This window comes from Rhineura floridana, chromosome 14, assembly GCF_030035675.1.
Source record: "Rhineura floridana isolate rRhiFlo1 chromosome 14, rRhiFlo1.hap2, whole genome shotgun sequence".
NCBI lineage: Eukaryota > Metazoa > Chordata > Lepidosauria > Squamata > Rhineuridae > Rhineura > Rhineura floridana.
In genome coordinates, this window is record NC_084493.1 from 30862398 (window position 1) to 30887926 (window position 25529).

Consider the following 25529-nt stretch of genomic DNA (forward strand, 5'->3'; position numbering starts at 1 on the left):
GGGAATGGAACTCTGGGAGTTTTTTTCCCTAGAGAGCGAGTGATGATGATGCCAGTGCCCGGGTAATTGATGGGTTGTCTTTGCATAGGCAAATGAACGAAGCAATAATGAGGCTTTCAGGTTTGTGACACATTAGCAGAGATGACTGAAATGTTTTGTTCCTGGCATTCTTGTTTGCATTTCCAGTGCAATGCTCAAGGTTGCGTTTTAGCTGACTGAAGATCCTGTTTTTAAAGTTAAGTGTGTTTTACAAGCTGAACATAGGCAATCAGAAGTAAGCCATTGAGTTCAAAGGACCTTGCTCCCAGGAAACTATGCAAAGGATATCAACCATGCGGATCCAAAGAAACTGGGTATTATGTACTGCAGCCCTTTGGTGTGTATGTGTGTGAAAGTATATATAAAATGGATCAACACAGCTACCTGCAGTTTTCGACTCTCTTTGGGCGGGGGGCCATGAATGCTGTCATGATGAGCTCCTGCACTTTAAAATGTACCACCGGGTCACTGAAAATGAGCCCTTATACCAGGGTGCAGAACATGCTGACTGGTTCAGGCCCCATTCATCAGTGATCAGTGCTGAAAGGGGCTCCATTGTGGCCTCAAGCCTTGAAGTCCTACATCGGGATGGGGAATCTTTTTTCATTAGAGAGCTGCATTCCCTTTGGAGCAACCATCAGGGAGCCACATGCCATGGTGGGCATGACCAGAGGCAAAAGTGGGCAGAGATATGAATGTGAAATCGGTCCTCCGTTCAGGCAAGCAAGAGGCATTATTTGAGTTGAAGCACACAATCCAGGCAGGCGAAAACACTCAAGGAGAGCGTAAAGCAAGGCTGGTGAGGGATGTGGTCAGGAGAGACGGGACTGGTTTGGAAGGAGTGGTGGCCTGTGGAGAGTTGCAACGGCCAGGCAGACAGGTCTGGAGGACTGCATTTGGTCCCTGGGCCTGAGGTTCCCCACCTCTGGCTTAGATGGCATCTTCTAGCATTGTTGCAAGCTTTCACTGTCTCAGGCAAGGATTCTTGGGGGAGTACAGAGCCTTGGGCAGCTGCTTCTCCAAGGATTCAGACTGCTCTGACCTATTGGTCTCAGAATAATGCCATTATACCAAACTATGGTGTGGACACATTTGGAATACTGTGTACAGTTCTGGTCACTTCACCTCAAAAATAATGTTGTAGAGCTGGGAAAAGTTCAGAAAAGGGCAACCAGAATGATCAAGGGGATGGAGCGACTCCCCTATGAGGAAAGGTTGCAGCATTTGGAGCTTTTTCGTTTACAGAAAAGGTGAGTCAGAGGTGACATGATGAAATGGGAAATGGACTACCTTCAAGTTGATCCCGACTTCTGGCGACCCTATGAATAGGGTGTCCATGGTAAGCGGTATTCAGAGGGGGTTTACCATTGCCTCCCTCTGAGGCTAGTCCTCCCCAGCTGGCTAGGGCCTGCTCAGCTTGCCACAGCTGCACAAGCCAGCCCCTTCCTTGTCCGCAACTGCCAGCTGGGGGGCAACTGGGCTCCTTGGGACTCTGCAGCTTGCCCATGGCTGCACAGGTGGCAGGGCACATAACCCCTGAGCCACTCGCTGTGGGGGTGATCTTTAGCTGGCCCTTGACACCCAGTAGACACGAGCGGGGATTTGAACTCCCAGCCAGGCTCTCCTCCCCACTGTGCTATACCAGCTGATTGGTGACATGACAGAAGCGTATAACATTATACATGGCACTGAAAAAGTGGACAGAGAAAAGTTTTTCTCCCTCAAAAATTAGAACATGTGGACATTCAATGAAGCTGAATGTTGGAAGATTCAAGACAGATAAAAGAAAGGACTTCTTCACACAGCACATAGTTACACTTTGGAATTTGCTCCCACAGGCGGCAGCGATGGCCACCAGCTTGGATGGCTCTAAAAGAGGATCAGACAAATACATGGAGGATAAGGCTATCCACAGCTACTAGCCATGATGCCACCATGGTTGGAGGAAGCATGCTACTGAATACCAGTTGCTAGAAACTGTAGGAGGGGAGAGTGCTCTTGTGCTTAGGTTCTGCTTATGGACTTTCCATAGGCATCTGGTTGGCCATCGTGAGAACAGGATGCTGGACTAGATGAGCCACTGGTCTGATCCTGCAAGTTCTTCTGATGTTCATCCAGGTCTGACAGCAGCCTTTCTTCCAAAGAGGATCCCAAGGGCTGTTCCTTTTGAAACAGGGTTACTGTTTACATTGGAAAGCATGAGCTTCAAGAGAGCACCGCTAGGCTACACTGGAGGGAATAGGGGCATGATACTTCTAGAACCAATCGCTACAGCAACACAAAGGTGTGAGCCAAAGGGCAAGAGCCAAGGGGCTCTAGTCCTGTGACTCTCAGCTGAGGGTGAGCAGTTGGATCATAAGATGGAGAGGACATGAATGGAATGTCAATCCAGGCAAGATGTGTTATGGAGATAGAGGAGAGGAGCAACCAAATGGGTCTAGCATGGTTAGGGTGCCCCAGAAGGAGGAACACCCTCCTTCTGGAGGCATGGATGGCTGCATGTTTGTCAGGAGTTCACTCTTCAATGGAAACGTACTTGCTCTTCCTAGCTTTTTGTGGCTATAGCTAGACTGCTTTTGAACCTTGAGTTGGTTTTGTGTCATAATACAGGTTTTGCAGTTTTATTATTAATATTGATGTTGCTGGAATTTTGTTACCTTAATTGTGTTTTGTGGTTTGTAATGATATGATTTGTTTATTTTTTTACATGAACTTGTGACAAACAAACCTTTCTTTAAGCACATTAAACAATAAGGCTCTACCAGGTGCTACATTCCATGCAAATATTTGGGGACAGAATCATGGAAGACAGACGCTCCCAGCTACATGGGCATTTTTAAACAATCGTGCCTGCAAAAATCTTGTTTGGATATGGGATATGAACCCCCCCTGCTTTTATATAGCTAATATATATATATTCCTCAATGAATATATCCTTAATGTATTTCCTCAATATTTCCTCAATGAGGACTGATGGGTAGAGGAAGCTTGCTTGAATGACTGTTGATGGCTTTTGATGACTGGTGGTTGCTAGCTGCTAACACAGCCCATTTGCTTGGGTGATGGCGGGAGAGAAGAAGCGTAGGCAGGCAGAATGTAGCAAGTGAGAGACAGCAGTCTAATTTTTCTCATCCCTCCTGCCTCCAGCTCATTGGTAAGAAGGAGCTGGGGGTGATTCAAGGACATGCTGTTTGCTGTTGAGGAACTGATCCTCTTTTAAGGACTAGAACTGTCTGTCTGGGTGCCTACTAGGGATGGACAAATCTGTTCATTCTGGTTCTCATTTTACTAATCTTCAGTTGTCCCAATTTCTGTAATGATTTGTGATTTTTTTAAAAGAAAATCCATCATGAAAATTTGCCAACATTTTAGTGCAAATTTCTCCTAATAAACACATTTGTGCCTGCAGTTTTAACAAATATGCAATTTTTGGAAGCAGTTTCCCCTAATATAATGCATTTTTGTATCAGATTTTCACAAATAACTTGCATTTTTTGCACCCTTTTCTCTAGTGTATGCATTTTTGTATGCATTACTTGGCCAGAGAACTGCATTGCAAAATTTGGAGCAATGTGGATTTCTAATTATGGCTGTGTTTTGGTTTGCATATGGTTTTGAAAAGTACAAATCTGGTAGGTTTGACTTTAAATGCAAACTGCATTGCATTTGTCCCCCATTCCTGGAGCCTGCTTCTTACCCTATGTGCACTTTGTATACTTATATATGAATAAATATTAGCAAAACAAAACAAAATATATCATCACCCACACACATCTTGAGCACTCTCTCCTTGCAAGGAAACTGATTTTTTTTTTAAAGTATAATGTTGCACCATCAACGTACATAGTGCAAGAGGGCAGGTCCCTGTCCTGACAAGCTTGCTGTCTAAAATTAAAAGGTCTCCCCTAGAACTTTGTATTCCTCAGGGAAGTGGGGAAGCATGCAATAACTGTTTTAAGACATGAAAGCCCACTATTTGGTCCCTGGCAAATCCTCCTTTCTGTTGTTTCATCTGGCTCAGGATACCTGGTAACAGATATTACTAAAGGTAAAGATGTCCCCGCACTTATAGTGCGAGTCGTTTCCGACTCTTAGGGTGACATCTTGCGACGTTTACTAGGCAGACCATTTATATGGGGTGGGATTGCCAGTTCCTTCCCTGGCCTTTCTTTACCCCCCAGCATATGCCGGGTACTCATTTTACCGACCACAGATGGATGGAAGGCTGAGTGGACCTCGACCCCTTTTACCGGAGATTCAACTTTCTGCTTCCGTTGGAATCGAACTCCGGCCGTGAGCAGAGCTTCGGCTGCGTTACCGCTGCTTACCTCTATGAACCACGGAGGGTCTAGATATTACTAGGGGATGCTTAATTAAATGAGCATTGATGGCTTTTAATGGCTAGTTGCAACTAGCTATTGAACACAGTCCACTTGCTTGGGTAAGGGTGCTTAGGTGCTCCTTTTCCTTTCATTTCCTGGGATTTTGCACTTGTGGATGCAGGAAATGTGACTTTTTGTGGGGCAGGCAGCAATCCTGTGGACAGATTCCAAAACCATGTGTTTTGAATCAATCCACTTTGTCTTCCTCGTGGAGGAAGAAATTCGAATGTGTTCATTAAGACCTTCTCAGTCCTGGTGCAATTTTATTTCATAGTGAAATGGCCTGATTAGACATGGATGATTCATCTCCCTATTTCTCCAGGCAGACCAAAACATTTTAATTGAGTTGACATTCAATTGCCAGCTGCTAGAAAAATAATAAGAAAGAAAGAATAGTTGGCTTTGTGTTTGACAGGTAGAATTGGCCAAACATTTTTTTTAAAAAGGGTAGAACCCTTTCTAGATAATGAGTTGTAACCAGTATGAGCCCTACTCAGAGTAGACCCATTGAAGTTGGTGGACATGACTAAGGCTGCAATTCAATACACAGTTACCTGGGAGTAAGTAAGTTCCATTGAATGCAATGGAGCTTACATTTATGTATTGGATTGCAACCAACTTAGGTCCATTAATGTCAGTAGGTCTACTCTGAGTGGGAGGATATAGTTAGATGCAATTCAACATCTCAAACATCAAACAGAGGTAGCTGGACAGCCATCTGTTGGGAATGCTTTGATTTGGATTCCTGCATTGAGCAGGGGGTTGGACTTGATGGCCTTATAGGCCCCTTCCAACTCTACTATTCTATGATTCTATGAACCTGGTATTTAACATTTGTTGGGATGGCTCAGAAAATGACCTATCCAATAAATAACATAAAATAATTTCAGACTGCAACTTGAATGCTGCAGAGAGTTAAAAGTCAAAGAGGTAGATGGCTTGGGCTCCCCAGAAAAGAGTCTGGAGACACATGATACGGTTTGATTGCTAATATTCCCCATTCCCTTGTGAAACAAAGACCTACATGTGTACCTGAATGGAATGCACCTCTTATTTTCTCCTCTTGCCCGCCCATCTCAGTACTTCAGGGATGGAGAATCTGTGGCCCTCCAGATGATGTTGGACACCAACTTCCATCAGCCAGCCTGTCCAATTCTATACTCTCTGCCCTGTGACAATTTTTTACATTGCATACTCCTTGGGGCAGTGACCTTGTTGTTATTGTTGTTATACTCTAAAACACCATGCCTCTTAATAGAGCTGTATATACTTCTGAAATCAGAGATAGTGGTGGCTAACAGAGACAGGGCCTTCTTAGTTGTGGTGCCTCAGCCATGGAACTCCCGCATTTAACTACCGGTGCCAAACCTGCTGACTTTTAGGCAGCAGGTGAAGGCTATTTCATTTTCTGTCATGTTCAATGGTTCGAAACACGTTTTTAGTGGCTTTTCGCAGTGTAACCAGTGGGATCTGCAACAAAATGTTGCAGTGGAGTGCTCCAGTTCAGGGTCCCAGTTAGCCACACCCTCATCTGGGAGAGAATCATAGAATAGTAGAGTTGGAAGGAGCCTATATGGCCACCAAGCCCAACCCCCTGCCCAATGCAGGAATCCAAATCAAAGCATTCCCGACAGATGGCTGTCCAGCTGCCTCTTCAATGCAGTGTCGGACAGCCCACTACCTTTCTAGGTAATTAGTTCCATTGTCGTATGGCTCTAACAGTTAGGAGGTTTTCCTGATGTTCAGTCGATATCTGGCTTCCTGCAACTTGAGCCCATTATTCCGTGTCCTGCACTCTGGGATGATCGAGAAGAGATCCCAGCCTTCCTCTATGTGACAACCTTTCATATACTTGAAGAGTATCTCTCCTCAGTCTTCTCTTCTCCAGGCTAAACATGCCCAGTTCTTTCAGTCTCTCCTCATAGGGCTTTGTTTCCAGTCCCCTGATCGTCCTTGTTGCCCTCCTCTGAACCACTTGCAGTTTGTCTGCATCCTTCTTGAAGTGCAGAGACCAGAACTGGACGCAATACTCAAGATGAGGCCTAACAAGTGCTGAATAGAGGGGAACTAATACTTCATGCGATTTGGAAACTATACTTCTGTTAATGCAGCCTAATATAGCATTTGCCTTTTTTGCAGTGACATTGCACTGTTGGCTCATATTCAGCTTGTGATCAACAACAATTCCAGGATCCTTCTCACATGTTGTATTGCTGAGCCATTTTATAACTGTGCATTTGGTTTCTTTTTCCTAGGTGTAGAACTTTGCATTTATCCCTGTTGAAATTCATACTGTTGTTTTCAGCCCAATGCTCCAGCCTATCAAGGTCCCTTTGAATTTTGTTTCTGTCTTCCACTGTATCAGCTGTGCCCCCCAATTTTGTTGCAAATTTGATAAGCATTCACTGTGCCTCCTCATCCAAGTCGTTAATAAAAATGTTGACAAGCACTGAGCCCAGGACCAAGCCCTGTGGTACCCCACTTGTTACTTCCACCCAGTTTGAGAAGGAACCATTGATAAGCACTCTTTGAGTACAATTCTGGAGCCAACTGTGGATCCACCTGATAGTTGTTCCATCCAGCCCACATTTAGCTAGATTGCTAATCAGAATATTGTGGGGCACCGTCAAAAGCTTTGTTGAAGTCGAGATATATTATGTCCACAGTATTCCCACAGTCTGCAAGGGAGTTTACCCGATCAAAAAATGAGATAAGATTAGTTTGGCAGGATTTGTTCTTCATATATCCATGTTGGCTCCTAGTAATCACTGCATTGCTTTCAAGGTGCTTACAGATTGACTGCTTTATAATCTGCTCCAGAATTTTTCCAGGGATTGATGTTAGGCTGACTGGTCTGTAGTTCCCCGGTTCCTCCTTCTTGCCCTTTTTGAAGACAAGGACAACATTAGCTCTCCTCCAGTCATCTGGCACTTCACCAGTCGTCCATGATTTTGCAAAGATAATAGAGAGCAGTTCTGAGAGTTCTTCAGCCAGTTCCTTCAATACTCTAGCAAACTTACTTGAGAGTATTGCTAAATCTCCCCTCATTAGGGGAGAATTGAGTGAGCTGGATGCTTTCCTTTCTTAGCAGATTATAATCTCCCAGCTTAAACCAGTGGTGAGTTTCTCAGGCCCCCAAAAACCTCCTCCCCCCCAAAATAGGAAATGGTTTGATTTTGAATGCAAAGCGGCTAAGCGTCATTTAGTCAATTACGCTAGAAAAAGAAGAAGTGATCCTTCCACATTTAATTATGACCATCTTGTTTCTCTGCGTTCTTCATATAGGCTTCTCCTGAGACAAAAAAAGCTTTCACGTGCATGTGCACAATGGCAGCTACTAAATCAAGCTCTCCTGGAGGGGAATGAACGACAGTTTTGGTATATAGTATCTAACGGTTCATATCCATGTAGATCTTATGATTCTGGTCAACTATGCCCCTCCAGATGGATTGATCATTTTACAAAACTTTATACTACCACAGCCGTCTCAAATACCTTCTGCCCATGGCCAATCCAGGATAGCCTTCCTAACTGGCCACCAGTTTCAACAGGCCAAATTAGGTCTCTTTTCTCCTTATTAAAAAGTGGCAAAGCACCAGGGGAGGACATGATACCTCTGGAACTTTTTTCTAACTTTCCAGATTGGTGGGCTCCGCTCCTGGCAAATTTATTTACTTATATCAATGCCACAGGCAATATGCCCGAAGGTTGGAAACAGAGTATTGTTATCCCTATTTTTAAAAAAGGTGAGAAACAAGATCCTAACAACTATCGCCCTATTAGTCTTCTAGACGTAGGAGCTAAACTGTATAGCAGATTTCTCTTACTTAAGCTGGAAGAATGGGAAACTGCCAATATGGTTATACATCCTGAACAGGCGGGATTCCGAAAAGGTCAGTCCACCATTGACCACTGCGCTACCCTTCTCTTCCTGGCTCAACAGTCAATTAATGGGCCCACTAAACACCTCTACGCCGCCTTTGTCGACTTAGCGGCTGCTTTCGACTCTATTGACAGAGATCGTTTGTGGGCCAAATTGGCCTGTACCAATATTGACAAACGTCTCCTATATCTGATGAGAGAGCTATATTCCAATAACAGCTTGAGAATTAGGGTGGGTAATAATCTAACCGAACCTATATCGGCTAATAAAGGTGTAAAACAGGGCTGTCTTTTAGCGCCTGCCTTGTTTAATCTTTATTTAAATGATATAGTTACTGACCTGGCGGGACCGAAATTTCCCCCCCCTTCGATAGGATCTAGGAAACTATCCATTTTACTATACACAGATGACATGACTCTGCTCTCTTTGACCCCAATTGGTTTAAGGAGGTTACTGGTAAAACTAGACACATATTGTAAAAAAGAGTCTCTTCAGGTAAACCACCAGAAAACCAAAATCATGGTCTTTGGGAAAAAATACTCTAAACATAAATGGTATATAGGGAACCAACCCATAGCCCAATGTCGTGCCTTTAAATATCTTGGCATCCTCTTTCAAGATACCTTGTCATGGAAACAACAAATTGACGCTGTAAAACTTTTAGCAGTAAGATCAGTTGGTCACATCCTCCGTTTTTATAGGTCTACGGGTGGCCACTTAGTGGCCCCCGCATTGAAAGTTTTTCTGAACAAGGTTCTCCCCGAGATTACCTATGGGGAAGCTATTTGGGGATGGTCAGTACCTTCCTTTCCTTCTTTAGAAGTTATACAAAATAAATTTGTTAGAGCGCTCCTGAATCTCCCCCCTTCCTCGCCGGCTGCTTTCTTAAGAGCTGAAGCGGGGCTCCTCCCGCTCAGCGCCCGGATTCACCACTCACTGTTAACGTATTGTTAACTCAACAAATTCCTCCTCAAAGGTCTTGGCGAAGGCTTGTTTTGATAGGGTTGTCAAGGATGACAAATGGAATTCAAAATTACAGGCTATCCATCTACATTATCACATCCCACTACACTCGCCCTTATTACTATGCAAAGCAAAAACCCAAACCCAGATAAAAGATTATTGCGAGTGGATGGATAGACTGACAATCATTAATTCTAAGTTTTCCACCTGGTTTAGGCTGTATAAATTAGATCATATAAGAGCGAACTACTTGTCAATCCCTTTACCAACACATTTACGATTCGCCTTTACAGCCTTAAGATTTCAAACTATGCCAACCGCTCTCCTAGCTGGTCGTTATCTTCAGACTCCTTTGAAACAGCGGAAATGCATATGCCAGTCGGGAAAGCTGGAAGACCTTTCTCATTATCTTTTAGAGTGCCCCCTTTACGACCACCCAAGAACTAAGTTTCTCAACATTTTAATTAATTATTGAGAATCCCTTAGCGTTGTCCAGATCGTGCATTTACTCTTAGCTGATACTAACTATTGGATTACATACCGGGTAGCCCTTTTTGCCTTGGCGGCCCAAAGGTTGAGAGCAAAATATTTGCTTGAATTGGAAGCTAAGGGGAATTAAGCATATTTTCCAGGCTTTTTAGAAGTAACTTGTTTAGTCTATAAGCTTGTTTTATACTGCAGTTTTAACTGTTTAGTTTATAAGTTTGTTTTATACTACTGTTTTATTATAGGTTGTGATTTTGTGATATTGCGATGTTGTGACGACCTATGGTCTGACAATAAAGTGAGATTCGACAATACTCTAGGATGCAATTTATCAGGCTCTGCCGATTTGAACTCGTTCAAAGTGACTAGGTATTGCTTGACCATTTGTCTATCAATCTCAATCTCCAATCCTGCCTCTTCTACTTCATTTTCCCCAGGAGGGTCATAGACCCTTTTTTGGGAGAAGACTGAGCCAAAGTAGGAATTGAGCACTTTTGCCTTTTCTTTGTCATTTTACCATCCTCATTGAGTAGCTGTGCCACCATTTCTTTTCTCTGTCTTTTACTATGGACGTACCTCAAGAAAGCTTTTTTGTTACTTTTAGCATCCATCGCTAACCTCAGCTCATTCTCAGCTTTAGCCTTCCTGACGCCATCCCTGCAATTCCGTGATACCTGCCTGTACTCTTCCTTTGTGGCCTGGCCTTTCCACTTCCTGTATGTGTCCTTTTTTGTTTTCAGGTCATCTCTAAGCTTTTAGTGAAGCCACATTGGCTTCTTCTGCTGTTTCTCCTCTTTTTTCCTTATTGGAATTGCTTGCCATTGCCCTTTTAGAATTTCCTGTTTTAGAAATTCTCACCCATCTTGGACTCCTTTTCTCATTAGGGTTGCTTGCTATGGAACCGTACTTACAACTGTTCTGAGTTTATTAAAATCAGCTTTCCTGAAGTCCAGGGTGCGCGTATGGTTACTCTCAGCTTTTACTTGTATTAAAAGCAAGAATTCAACTATGTTGTGGTCACTTCCCCCCAGAGTTCCCATAACTGCCACTTCATCCACCAAATCATCTCTCTTGGCTAGAATCAAGTCCAGGATAGCTGATCCTCTGGTTGCTTCCTCCACTTTCTGTAGGAGAAAGTTATCTCCAACAAAAGTCAGAAATTTATTGGAGGGGCCGTGTTTGGCAGAATTTGTCTCCCAACAGATATCGGGATAATTGAAGTCCTCCATTACTACTACATCATGCCTCCTCGAAACATTGGCAATTTGCTTTTCAAAAGTTACATTCTCATCTTCTCCTTGATTGGGTGGTCAGTAGTAGACTCCAAGCACCACATTCCTTTTATTACTTGCCCCATTAATTTTAAATCAGATACTCTCGGTGGAGCTACCAAGCTCATCTGCCTGTATTTCTGTGCAGGGATATATATTTTTAACATATAGCATGACTCCACCTCCCTTTTTATTCCTTCTGTTCATAGAATCATAGAATAGCATGCTATTCTTTTTGAACAAGTTATATCCTTCAATTGCTGTATTCCAGTCATGGGAGTCACCCCACCAAGTTTCAGTTATACCTATCAAGTCATAATTACACTCATGTATTAAGAGTTTAAGTTTGTCCTGCTTGTTTCCCATGCTCTGTGCATTAGTATACAGACAATGAAGACCATGTGATTTATGGCTTGGCTTCCTTACTACATTTTTCTGAGAACTGTTACTGGGCCCTATTAGAGCCAATCTCTCTGTTCCCATTACTGTGCACAAGCCTTCATTAGTCATTACCACCAAGTTTACATCTCCCTCTCCCTTACGATTCAGTTTAAAGCCCTCCTGATGAACTTCTGCATGCTGTGGCCAAACACATTCTTCCCAGTCCTTGTGAGATGCAACCCATCACTTGCCAGCAGTCCATCTTCCAGGAAGCATAGCCTATGGTCCCAGAATCCAAATCATTCACATGGAGTATTTTTCTTTCCCTTTCTACTCCTCTTCTAAGTACTGGAAGGATGGATGAAAAAACTATCTGGGCCCCAAAGTCCTTGAGTTTCCTTCCTAGAGCTTCAAAGTCTGATGTGATTTCTTCATAGCTCCGTTTGGCAGTATCATTTTTTCTCACAGGGATGAGGAGAAAGGGATACCTGTCAGTGGGCTTGATGAGTGATGGCAACCCTTCCGTCACATCTCTAATCTGTCCTCCTGGTAGACAGCATACCTGGTGAGTCCACGGATCTTCTCGGCATACTTGGGTTTCGATCCCATGCAGTAGGGAGTCTCCCACTACTAGTACTCTTCTCTTCTTGTTGTGGGGCATGATTTCATTGCCCCTGCTTGATTGAACTTCAGCCTCTTGCTCGTTGTCGCACGTGGTCTCCTGTAATTCTTCCACCACAGGCTGTTCTCTAGTCTCATCCTTGAGTGGTTGAAAGCGGTTCCATAGCTCCACTGGTGAAGAGTGTCTTCTAGCTCTTGTGCTCCTTACTGTTATCCTTTCCCACAGAGTTTCCTCCACTTTGTTGCTCCTCTCCAAAGCAGCCTCCTCTTCTGCTACCACATGCTGTTGCTCCTCCACCTCCACTTCTCTTTGCTGCTGTTGTTCCAACGTTCTGTCTAAGAACTCTTCATCTTCTCTTATAGTCCTCAGTGTGGCCACCCGCCATTCCAGGCCTCTCACCTTTTCTTCCAACAGTGCCATGAGCTTGCACTTGTTGCACGTGTACACCATGTTGTTCTCAGGCAAGAAAACAAACATGGCACACACCTTGCAGGTCACAACCACTGGAGTATCCCTCCCATTCATACTCTGTTCTACCTTTTGTTTCTTTCTAAGTACATGTTTTGGAGTGGCCTGTGCTTTGTCCTGTTCTACTTCAGGGTAAACGTAAGGGTCCCACTGGTATGCAGTGCACTGTACAAGGAGAATTAGTAATTTTTTAATTTTTTTAGGGACCTCCCCTTGACCTCCTTTGTCAAACTCCTGTTCACTCTCCCTGTTCGCTCACTCTCTGAAAGCTGGCTTGCTTATATCTCCTCTCCTGTGGACCAACTGAGACAGCGCCCTCTGCTCTGCTCAGTTAGGAGTCAGGAAACAGAATGAAAGTCCCAGCACATAGAGCTGCTGCTTGTTGCCCTCCGCAGTTGTCAGGCCACGCCCTTAAGCCAATAGCTATCAGGCCACACCCCTTCCAATCAAGCTGCTATGTAGCCCTTCAGAGCACATGGCTTCACAGCCCTCTTGGCCTTTTTCTTTTCTTTGCTACAGCTCCTTTGTCCAGCTCCTGTTTGCCCTCCCTGTTCATTCCTTTCCCCCTCCTGGTTTTCTGTTCCCCCTAACAGTGTTCTGCAGCAGCCGAGCATGCCCAGGAGTCATTCAGGCTAGAATCATACAAGAGAATCGTAGAACAGTAGAGTTGGAAGGAGCCTATAAGGCCATCTAGTCCAACTCCCTGCTAAGTGCAGGAATCCAAATTAAGGCACACTCGACAAGTGGCTGTCCAGCTACTTCTTGAATGCCTCCAGTACTGGACAGCCCATCACCTCCCCAGGTAATTGGTTTCATTGTTGTACTTCTTTAACAGTTAGGAAGATTTCCTGATGTTCAGTCAAAATCTGGCTTAATTTGATCCAAATATTTTGTGTACAACACAGATGTCCTCTGTGTGACAATCTTTCAAGTACTTCAAGAGTGCTATCCTATCTCTCCTCAGTCTTCTTTTCTCAAGGCTAAACATGCCCAGTTCTTTCAGTCTCTACTCAAGAGGGCTTTGTTTCCAGTCCCCTGATCATCCTTGTTACCCTCCTCTGGACCTGTTCCAGTTGGTCTGCATCCTTCTTAAAGTGTGATGTCCAGAACTGGACACAGTACTCAAGATGAGGCCTAACCAGTGCCAAATAGAGGGGAACTATTATTTCGCTTGATTTGAAAACTACACTTCCGTTAATGCAGCCTAAAATAGCATTTGCCTTTTGCAACATCACAGTGTTGGCTCATATCCAGCTTGTAATCATCAACAACAATTCCAAGATCCTTGTATTACAGAGCCAAGTATCTCACATCTTATAATTGTGCATTTAGTTTCTTTATTCTAGGTGTAGAACTTTGCACTTATCCCTGTTGAATTTCATTGTGTTGTTTTCAGCCCAATGTTGCAGCCTATCAAGGTCCCCTTGAATTTTGTTTCTGTCTTCCACGGTGTTAGCTGTGGCCCCCAATTTTATATCGTCTGCAAATTTGATAAGTATGCTCTGTACCTCATCCAAGTCATTAATAAAAATGTTGAAGAGCATATATATTATGTCCACAGCATTCCCACAGCCTACCACGGAGGTTACCCAATCAATAAATTAGATAAGATTAGCAGGATTTGTTCTTGATAAATCCCTGTTGGCTTCTAGTAATCACTGCACTATTTTCAAGGTGCTTACAGACTGACAGCTTTATAATCTGCTCCAGAATTTTTGGTTCACTCTCTTAGGGGTTCTCCCTCCCCCAATTTTTTCTGGTATGTCTGCAACCCTTGGGGTTCCCTCAAGCCTGTTAATGCCCCCCACTTGTGTGTGGATGGTGGTGCTTTTGCTATGAAAGGGTTGGTGTAGAGAATGAGTTCACTATTTGTATATAGGATGATTTTCCATTGAAACATATGACATTTGTTGTAAGCTGTCTGGACAAACACATGGAGAACAGGCCTCCTAAAAACTATTAGTCCATGATAGCTTGCTTATTTATCTGGGTAATTAATGATTTGTTGGACTGATGTTTTAGAATGGTTTAGTATTTGATTATTCTTGATTTCCATTTTCCTCTGTTGTGAGCCACTTTGAGCATATTTACATGGAAAAATGGTATATAAATTTAATAAACAAACAATACTCTATTTTTCAAGGCAAAAAACTTCCACAAAGTAGCTAAATGGAACATCCATATTCAGAGAGACTATAACTCTGGAGTCCATGATGTGACGGCAGGGATATGGAAGCCAAACCTGGCCTTTGAGACCTCTCTAAGTGACCCTAGGGACTCTCCCTAAGCCACACATCTCTCCCCAGGCACACCCCTTGCCAGGCCTGTTCAGCTCCTCCTTGAGCGCTTTTGCCTGGCTGGAATGTATGCTTGAACTGCGATAATGCCTCTCACTTGGCTGGGTAGAGAAGGGAGGGGTGTGTGTGTAGAAATCTCTTGACTTTTACATAGCTGCAATGTTACCTACTGAACAAATAACAAGAGTCACATCCATGTCTCCACCCACTTTTGCCTCTGGCCACACCCACCTCTGGCACACGGCCCTTGGAAGGTTTTCTATGACAGAATGCGGTCCTCACACTGAAAAAGCTTCCCCACTCCTCACCTAGACTGATGGCCCTTTGGAAGATTGGGGCATTTGCAGGATTTTTGTGTTTCCCCCATACTAGGGAAAAGGCTTTCACATTTTGCTTAGGAACGTTCAGAAGCATCCAGCTGACCACTGTCAAAAGCAGAATACTGGGCTAGGTGGGCCAGATTTGGGGTTTTTTGGGGGTGGTGGTTATTATTAACGATGATGCTTTTGTTCTTACTTGCTAACTTGGACGATTTGATTACATTTCGCTCCCAGGCCCTGTAGTAAGCTTTCTCGTTAAGCAACAGCCTTGGCTGTTTATCCAAGCCGATATAGTTACAGGGCAGATTGAGTCTGCGAGAGTTAACCCACTTCTCTTTATTACTCTGCTGCACCAGCCTCTCGACGGGTAAATGGAGCACCCATAAGTGATAGCTTCAAAAAAGTAAAGTGCTTTGCACATTCTGGGATGAATGCAGACTTAACTGCTCCTGTCTCTTATTTCTTTTTGTGGAGTTTCAGACAATGTGACATCACAGGCAGCGGCTCCTGAGCCCCCCTCCCATTGCATCCCTGTAACTCTATTCGGCCACACAATACAAGCCAAGGGAAAGAGCCTCACTCTCCTATCACTTTGGAGGTGGGGAAGGCAGAGGACTTAATAATTGATGTTCAAGTAGGCAAATTAAGGGCCTTGAAACCCAAACCAGTTTGTACCAACCCAGACCCGGTGGCTCAGTGTTTTGTTTTGTTTATAAGTAGGGCTGGCAAATTAGAACTTGTTTAGCTGGTCATATTCTTAGCCGGTTTATTAGGAATGTCTGCTTGCATATCAGCCTGCCCATGTAGTGAAGGCTTATTTGGAGGTTCTTTTCCAGCTACCCTTGTTCCATATTGTCTACACTGACTGGCAGCAGCTCTCCAGGGTTTTAGATGGGGGACATTTCTAGCCTGGTACATCTTTTCACAGCAGCACATAGTTAAATTGTGACATTTGCTCCTAGAAATGTTTTTGGGCCTCGGCGGTGTCAGATGCTGATAGCCACAGATTGCTACAGGTCAGATTCGATGACCCAGAGCGCCCTGGGGCTGTCAAGAGGTGTGGCATCAGTCAGGAAAAAGGGGTGGCTACAGCTCTCCTTCCTGCCTGATGAGGTGCGCCTGATGAGGAGGTGTGCCTGGCGCCGAAACTATTATCTTTTCGGCGCCAGGTTAAAACCTTTCTCTTCTCTGAGGCATTTTAATTCCTGTTAATTCTAAATTATTATATTTTGATTTTAGACTGTACAGTTTTGTGTACAGTTTTGTGTTATTTTTATTGTATTTTTAATGTTCACTGCCCAGAGAGCTGTTGCTAGTCGGGCGGTATATAAGCTTAAATAAATAAATAAATGAGCAGAGGCAATGATCCTCTGAGGTTGTGGGTACTGTTTTGCAAAACAGCGTTGCACAGATCGTTCTCTCCACGCATGACCCTTTTCCTGCAGGAAAGCCCATTGCAAAACAGTGTTGTGCCGGGTAAATTGATCCCACTTTTGCTTGGGGGGAGGAGGAGATGCAGTGTCTCCTTTCCCTGCCCCCTCCGCTATGTTTAATTGGTTTTCTAACCCTAATTAAACATGAGCCCCACCCTCAAACTTATTCAGGAGTGCCTCTGAGCTGGATTGGGTTGTCCCACGGGCAGACAGAGGCGACTGTGCACAGACCTATCAATTTACGAAGAAAGAAATTGCATTAGAATATTATCAAAGGGAAAGAAAATTTTAGTGAAATTCTCAGGGGTGGTACGTGGGAGTTTTTTTTGGCCATGCTTTCCTTACTTCTAAGGTGGCTGAGGGATGTTTGTGATGATCCTTTCATTTATTCCACAGAGCATCTCACTGGTGGTGTGCACTATGCAGCCTCTCTGGCTTTCTGTGCTTCAGTTAAAGCCCAGGAGAAAATGTCCTGAGGTAGCTCCTCCCATGGGGCCTTTTGAGACCAGGAAGGCTGCAGAGTGCTGGATAAATATTTACAGGAAGGGGGGGGAAGCACCACCCTGGGCTACCTTGTAATTTGTAATGTAATGGACTGCCTTCAAGTCGATTCCGACTTATGGGCAACCCTATGAATAGGGTTTTCGTGGTAAGCGGTATTCAGAGGGGGTTTACCATTGCCTCCCTCTGAGGCTAAGAGGCAGTGACTGGCTCAAGGTCACCCAGTGAGCTTCATGGTTGTGTGGGGATTCGAACCCTGCTCTCCCAGGTCGTAGTTCAGCACCTTAACCAGTCCACCACACTGTAAGGTAAGACCATTATATACTAGGCAGGCACCTTCTCTATTGTCTTTTTGGCATCTGCTCAAGACGTTCCTCTTTCAACAAGCTTTCTAAAGGAGCTTTTAATCCCAGTTGTTATCTGTATTGGAGTTAATCAATTTAATATATGTTCTGTTGTTGTTTTAAACTTTTTTAAAAATTGCTTTTATATATGCAATTGTTTTAACTGTTTTTATATGTGTAACTGTTTGCTGTTTTTATTATATTGTAAATTGCTTCAGGATGCCTCATGGGAAGTGAGTCATAAAATAAATAAATAAATAAACTCAGAACTCCACATGTGCCAACATTCTAAAGAAATTCTCAAGAGCTCTGAAAATGAGGCAGAAAACCAGAAGCCCCATTTTCAGAATCAGGCACCCTCTGCATGCAAAGCAGGTGCTCTTCCACTGAGTTACAGCCCTTCCATTCAACACGGCAGGTGCTGACTCGAGAGAGAACTTTTTCAGTGATTCTGTGGCCAGCTTGTGTGATTCCCTCTCCGGGAAGCTGATGGCCATGGCTAACTTAGGCCCACTAATTTCAATGGGCAGGCCCAGTGCCAGTGGCTGGCCAGATCAGACACTTGTTGAGGGCCCTGTGGCTGGTCAAGGGCCCCTGCCGCTGGTCAAAGGCCCCTGCCACTGGGAGGGTGGACCTCTTGTTACATGATCCCCACCAGCATTGGGTTGCGGGTTGCAACTGAATAGCAGCACGGATTGCACAGCAGGAGCGCCACTCTCCCAGCCAACATCACTTGTGCATGTGCACCCAGCCGGCGGGCACTTAAATCCACCCGGTTGCTTCACCTTTTGTGTCAGTGCGCTGCCTACCATCACCCGAGATGGTGGTGGGGCCGACTTGGGTGATGGCAGGCATGTGTGCCTGTATGAGGTGAAGCAACAGGGTGTATTTAAGTGTGTGTGTGTATGCACATGGACAGGGAGTGCTGACCCTGTCAGTGGGCACTCTACTGCGAGTAAAACTTAGCTGGAGACAAGCCATTGTTTGGCTGCCCTATTGAACAAGTTTTTTTGTTCTCTCAATTCAGATTAATTTTAGTTACTGCCTTTTACCTAATTGCATTTTAATTGCATTTCTGGATTTGAACGGTATTTTGCATTTTTCTATTGTTTTGATTTGATACAAAGAGCTCTGCAAGTGTAAATGAAGGCAGATATATAAACCTCATAAAGAAACAATAACAATTATTTATAATTATCTCACGTCAGCCCAGTACCATCTAGATCAGTGGTTCCCAAACTCCCCCCCTCTCCACAGACCACTTGAGATTTGCTGGGGGCCTTGCCGGATCGTTTAATGATTTTTCTGCCTTATTGTAGCAATTCCGACGTGCTGTGCTTGATGCTGTATGATTTTTAATTGTATTTTTCTTGCTTCTTTTATGTCTTATACATTGTATTTTATTGGATTACAACTGGAATTCAAATTATAGTACATAAAATGCAAAAGAGATCAGAAACAAAAACAGCAATAAAAATACAATTAAAATCAATACAAACATTTAATGCATTGGATGTACCATCTCCTATCCTTAATCACAAATCCATAGGCAAGCCATGGACCTCCTGAATGAAGCTCGTGGTGGTCTGCGGACAACAGTTTGGGAACCCCTGATCTAGATGGAGAAATCATATGGATGGGGTGTATCACATTGTTGTCCTGAATGAAGCTCGTGGTGGTCTGCGGACAACAGTTTGGGAACCCCTGATCTAGATGGAGAAATCATATGGATGGGGTGTATCACATTGTTGTCCTGAATGAAGCTCGTGGTGGTCTGCGGACAACAGTTTGGGAACCCCTGATCTAGATGGAGAAATCATATGGATGGGGTGTATCACATTGTTGTCCTGAATGAAGCTCGTGGTGGTCTGCGGACAACAGTTTGGGAACCCCTGATCTAGATGGAGAAATCATATGGATGGGGTGTATCACATTGTTGTCCTGAATGAAGCTCGTGGTGGTCTGCGGACAACAGTTTGGGAACCCCTGATCTAGATGGAGAAATCATATGGATGGGGTGTATCACATTGTTGTCCTGAATGAAGCTCGTGGTGGTCTGCGGACAACAGTTTGGGAACCCCTGATCTAGATGGAGAAATCATATGGATGGGGTGTATCACATTGTTGTCCTGAATGAAGCTCGTGGTGGTCTGCGGACAACAGTTTGGGAACCCCTGATCTAGATGGAGAAATCATATGGATGGGGTGTATCACATTGTTGTCCTGAATGAAGCTCGTGGTGGTCTGCGGACAACAGTTTGGGAACCCCTGATCTAGATGGAGAAATCATATGGATGGGGTGTATCACATTGTTGCATCCCCCGCCCTCCTGTGGTGAGAGGTCTTGCTCACATCTGTTATTTGGTCTGTTTACCCAAGACAGCTGTTTAGTGGTTAGAGTGTTGGATTATGACCAGAGAGACATGGGTTTAAATCCCTACTCATCCAAGAAGCTCCCTGGGTGACCTTAGGCCAGTCAATCCTTCTCAGTCTAACCTACCTCACAGGTTTGTTGTGTGAATAAAAAGGAGGAGAGGGAAGAAGCACATATGCTGTCCTGAGCTCCTTGGATGGCTGGTGGGATGTAATAAATAAATAAAATATGGTGATATTCCCACTGGCGTACTTAATGGTGTTGTTGTAAAGAAGACTGAAATCACATTCATGAAGTACTTAGGACATTTTAAAGCAAAACATATGTATATACATCTGTAGATATTTTTATCTGTATGTGTGTATGCATGGTATAACCATGCTTATACTGGCTGAGTATGCCCAATATCCATGTGCTGGACAGTATGCTTACACAAGGGTCTATGCCAGAGGTGAGGAACATTTTTTCAGCCTGAGGGTTGCCTTCTAGAACCTTCTAGGGGCTACATGCTAGTGGTGGACAGGGCCAGAGGCAAAAGTGGGTGGAGGAACAACTGTTAATTGACTCACACACCCCTCTCTATCCTTCATCCAGGCAAGCAAGAAGCATTATCTGAATTCAAGGACATATTCCAGCCAGACGAGAACACTCAAAATGGGTGCAGAGCAGAGCTGATGAGGGGTGTGGCCTGGAGAGAGGGGGCATAGCTGAGAGGAAATGTGGCCTGGGGAGAGTCCCAATGGCCATATAGAGGCCTGGAGGGCTGCATTTGGTCCTGGCCTGAGGCTCCCCATCTCTGCCCTATACAAATCAGAGCTTGGAAAAGTTACTTTTTTGAACTACAGCTCCCATCAGCCTAATCCAGTGGCCATGTTGTCTAGGGCTGATGGGAGTTGTAGTTCAAAAAAGTAACTTTTCCAAGCTCTGATACAAATTTGTACTCTGCAAAATTGGACTGTACAGATCATAGGGCTGTATGCAGATAACTTTTACTCTTAGACCTGTTGAAATGTTAATTGCTGTAAACCGCCCGGAGAGCTTTGGCTATGGGGTGGTATATAAATAAAATAAATAAATAAAATAAAATAAAAAATGAAAGAACCTAAGTTGCCCATGACCATTAATTTCAGTGGGTCTGTTTTGAATCAACATTAATTGAATGCAACACCCACAGTTTGACCCCATACACATGTGCAAGTGCCAACACTCATGTGAGATTCAACACACATAGATGTTGGGTATTCCAAGGGGTCATGATGAGCCCAATTGCCCTGGCACATGATGGTGATCATGTAGGCTTAATGACAAAGCTCGTTTTCCCATAGCCCAATTCTGCTGCCTATTCCTTGTTGAGAAGAATTTTAGCATACCTTGACTTAGGGTTAGTTCTTGCTGGAGTGGTAAACTTGTGACTGTGCCCTACTACTTCAGGTGAGAACTTAAGTCATGGGTACCCAACATGGTGCCCTCCAGACATTGTGGGCTATAGCTCCCATAATCCATGAGCATTGGCCATGCTGGCTGTGGCTGATGGGACTTAGAATCCAACAACATCTGGAGGACACCACCTGACTTTTGTAACTGAATATTCATCCGTACAAACAGTTCCTTCCATGTGGAAAGCTAGATATTAGGGAGAGGGTTTCAAGTTTCCTAATCACAACTCTGCCAGGGTGGTTTTATAGACATAAGTAAGTTTTCCCCCACTGGGGGAGAATTCCCATCATGTGAACCCCTGCTGATAGTCTAAAGCGGTACTGTCCAAATGCAAGTTTACCACTTTAGGAGGACTAAGTGTTTGAGTGAAAAAGACACGGGGTCACTTAAACCAGATCTAATTTTGGACTGATACATGCTTATAGAAAGAAATCAACACTTATCTTACCACCTCCAGCAGCTTCTCTGCCCAAACTATCCCAATTAAAAAGGCTCATTTCCTTTCTCTTTTTGTCTCGTTTGCAGGATTGCACTTTCTTCACACGAAAGGAAATCCTTCGGTAAGCAGATCGCATTCCATTCTGCTGTGATCATTTGTACAGGGAGGGTCCAATCATGCCCAGTGGAGGGAATTCAGACAGTGTCCTTTCACTTTTTAGAGTAAAGAGCGTGTTAATCAGTTACAGAATGCCCTTTTTGTGTTGAGATGTAATGCATGGCGACAGGGAGGCCACCCAAGTGCCAATACATATCTGTTCAGTTTAAGAGGGAGGAGATGATCCCAACGGTGGCAAGCTACGACTCGCTGTTTTCTCTCAGGCTCTCTCCAAAATCAAACTGCAAATTACAAACTGCTTCTTTAGGTGTCTCTCTTTCTCTCCTCCAAACTCTGATAGGGTTCATAATCCAAAGTCTGGTGAGAGATTCCAGACCATTAAGGACAACTGTAGGACATAGGAAGCTACCATACTGAGTCAGGCCCATTGCTCCATCTAGCTCAGTACTGTCTACACTGACTGGCAGTAGGTCTGTGGGGTTTCAGACAGGATCCTCTTCCAGCTCTATCTGGAGATGCCCTGGACTGAATCTAGAACTTTTTGCATGCAAAACAGCTGCTCTACCACTAAGCTACAACCCTTCCCCAAATGCTCCTTTTGTTAAACCCCTGATCATCCCGTCATTGTTGGGCAGCAAAACTATCATGATAAGCCTATTCATAAAAACCAAGCAGCTAGACTTATAACAATACGTTAGGAAAAAAACCTGTTTCATCTTCAAGCAAACTTTCTTTACAGACCTCAAACTAAATAGAGTCTTCTCTATTTCTGAAGATCAGGGTGGGAGTGCCATTGCATATGTGGCCAAAACAGCCTCACCCATGCACAAGAGGAAAGTAACAGCAGGCTTGGGGGAGCCATGAAGTCTGCAGAAGCACAAAAACTCAGTAAGAAAAAACTCTAATGGGATAACTCCCCCCCCCCAATAGTACAAAATAGCCCAATGAAGACTGAGTGTCCTCAGTGGCCATGGAATGCTGACTTAGGCTGCATTCCAGTACACACCTACCTGGGAGTAAGTCCCATTGAACCCCATGGAACATACTTCTGAAGAGACATGCACTGGACTGCAGCCTTACTGTACAATCGAAACCCAAGATCTGCTGGGATAAGAGAGTTGGGTTTGGTGGATCTTGGGCTTTTGGTGCTGTGCTGTAGTTCTCACCCAGGATCCCTTAAGCTACTATAACTTCAGTATAGGTTAGGGCAGGTGGTGCATTGCCCCACCAACCTCAGTCTGCCCTATCCACCCCCCACCTGTCTGCCTTCTTACTTACAGTCAGTCCAGGAGGTGCAAGCACTCCCTGTCAGCTTCCTCTTCCTTAGAAGCAATATTGCCCTTGTAGAACTCAGCAGAGAGATGGGGACAAAGCTTGAATTAGTTGGCTCATCCTGTTACAGCAGAGTGTGCTGTCATTGGCTCTGCCTCTGCTTACAGTTCAGGCTCCCTGCATTTTGCCCCCTACCAGTCTTGATAGAAGTATCTCCCCCAAAGGGGTATTCCAGGGGCATGGTGGGGATGGGATGGGGCTGAGTTCTACAAGGGCAATATTGTGTCTAAGGAAGAGGAAGCTGACAGGGAGTGCTGCCACCTCCTGGACTGACTGGACTTAGGTGGATTTATATCTCACCCTTCCTCCCAGTAGGAGTCCAGGGCGGCAAACAAAAGCATTAAAAACACTTTAAAACATCATAAAAACAGATTTTAAAATATATTAAAACAAAACATATTTAAAAACATTTTTAAAAAGCTTTTAAAACATATTTTTTTAAAAAATGAAAAGGTTAAAAAACATATTAAAAAGCAATTCCAACACAAACACAGACTGGGATAAAGTCTCTACTTAAAGGCTTGTTGAAAGAGGAAAGTCTTCAGTAGGTGCCAAAAAGATTACAGAGATGGCACCTGTCTAATATTAAGGGGAGGGAGTTCCAAACAGTAGGTGCCACTACACTAAAGTTCTGTTTTCTAGGTTGTGCAGAATGGACCTCATAAGATGGTATCTGCAGGAGGCCGCCACCTGCACAGTGTAGTGACTGACTGGGTATATAAGGGGTAAGATGGTCTTTCAGGTATCCTGGTCCCAAGCTGTATAGGGCTTTTAACACCAAAACTAGAACGTTGGTAGCTAATAGGCAGCCAGTGCAATTCTTTCAGCAGCAGGTTGACATGTTGGCGATACCCTGCCCCCGTGAGCAGTCTTACTGCCGCATTTTGCACCAGCTGCAGCTGCAACCTCAAGGGCAGCCCCACATAGAGCTCATTACAGTAATCCAGCAATCTTTTGATTGTGCTATCAGCTTTATTAATGTAATCATTTCCTATATATCAGGGATGGGAAATCTGTGAGCCTTCAGTTGTTGTGGGGATCCAGCTCTCATCCGGCCAGACCATTGGCCATGCTGGATGTGATTTGGAGAATAGTAACATCTGGAGGGCCGTGGGTTCTCCTCCCGCATCATACATTCTGGAACAGATTTTATTTTCCAAAGCAGAGCATATGGCCAATTTAGTTGTCACTAGAAGATGCAATACAAGTGCCTGTGAACCTCTTGGTGCCACATGTTTAACATGATCCAAAAAACAAATCAGTGGGCAGACATATCATCAAATGCTGCTTCATACTTTGCCATATTCCTAAACTATAAAATTCTAATTCAGCAAGATGCTGATAAGGATCAGATCCTACCCACTCTGCTAAAAAATGAGCAACCATGTAGGAGGCATCATCTAATTGTTCTTTTTCTCTCCTCATGAATCCAAAGGCAAAAATTGCTGCCTACTCAGGTCACTAATTTGCAGAGCTCGGAAAAGTTACTTTTTTGAACTGCAACTCCCATCAGCCCAATCCAGTGGCCATGCTGGCTGGGGCTGATGGGAGTTGTAGTTTAAAAAAGTAACTTTTCCAAGCTCTGTAATCTGTTATAGCAAATATGTACTTTCACATTGCAAGGAGAAAATTGTGGGAATTTATGACACTCTTAGTCTTTTTGGTGTGGACAACTGTAGATTTCCCATGAGTAAAGCCATAAGATGCAGCGTTTCTGAAAAGAATGAAATGGACTGCCTTCAAGTCGATTCTGACTTATGGGCGACCCTATGAATAGGGTTTTCATGGTAAATTGAATTGAATTGAATTGAAACTTTATTTTTACCCCGCCCTTTTTCCAAACTGGAACTCAGGGCGGCTTACAAATAGAACTACATGTAGTTAAAAACATAGAAAAACATACAATTAAAATACAATTAAACTATGCACAACCTTAAAACCATAAAAGGCACTTAAAAATCTAAAAACAATTAAAAATAATACAAATAATAATATAAAACAATAAAACAAGCCTTGTAAAGCCCAATCCTAAACACCTTCTATCCCAAAAGCCTGTCAGAATAAAAAAATCTTTACTTGCCGACAGAAGGATGGCAAGGAGGGGGCCATTCATAAGGAAGGGAGTTCCAGAACATAGGAGCAGCCACCGAGAAGGCTCTATCTCACGTCCCCACCAATTGCACTTGTGAGGGTGTTGGGACTGAGAGAAGGGCCTCTCCTGAAGATCTCAGGGCCCGGGCAGGCTCGTACAGGGAGATACGGTCTGACAAATAGCCTGGACCTGGGCCATATAGGGCTTTAAAGGTCAAAACCAGCACTTTGAATTGTGACCGGAAACAAACTGGCAGCCAGTGGAGCTGTTGTAACAAGGGAGTTGTATGGTCCCTGTAACCAGCCCCTGTTAATACTCTGGCTGCAGCTCTTTGTACCAGTTTAAGTT

The 25529-nt window shown here is 44.0% G+C and overlaps 1 protein-coding gene across 3 annotated transcripts in view; it reads left to right on the top strand.

The window, feature by feature from the left end:
- Window positions 1-17180: 17180 nt before the first annotated feature.
- CIB2 (calcium and integrin binding family member 2) overlaps window positions 17181-25529 on the top strand; it is a 43585-nt gene continuing 35236 nt past the window's right edge. For 2 of the 3 annotated variants that reach the window (XR_009758953.1, XM_061595159.1), the window contains exons 1-2: window positions 17181-17354; window positions 21727-21761. The gene's annotated coding sequence lies outside the window, so the exon portion shown is untranslated. The remainder of the gene's footprint in view (window positions 17355-21726; window positions 21762-25529) is intronic. The other variant, XM_061595162.1, reaches the window with a different exon arrangement.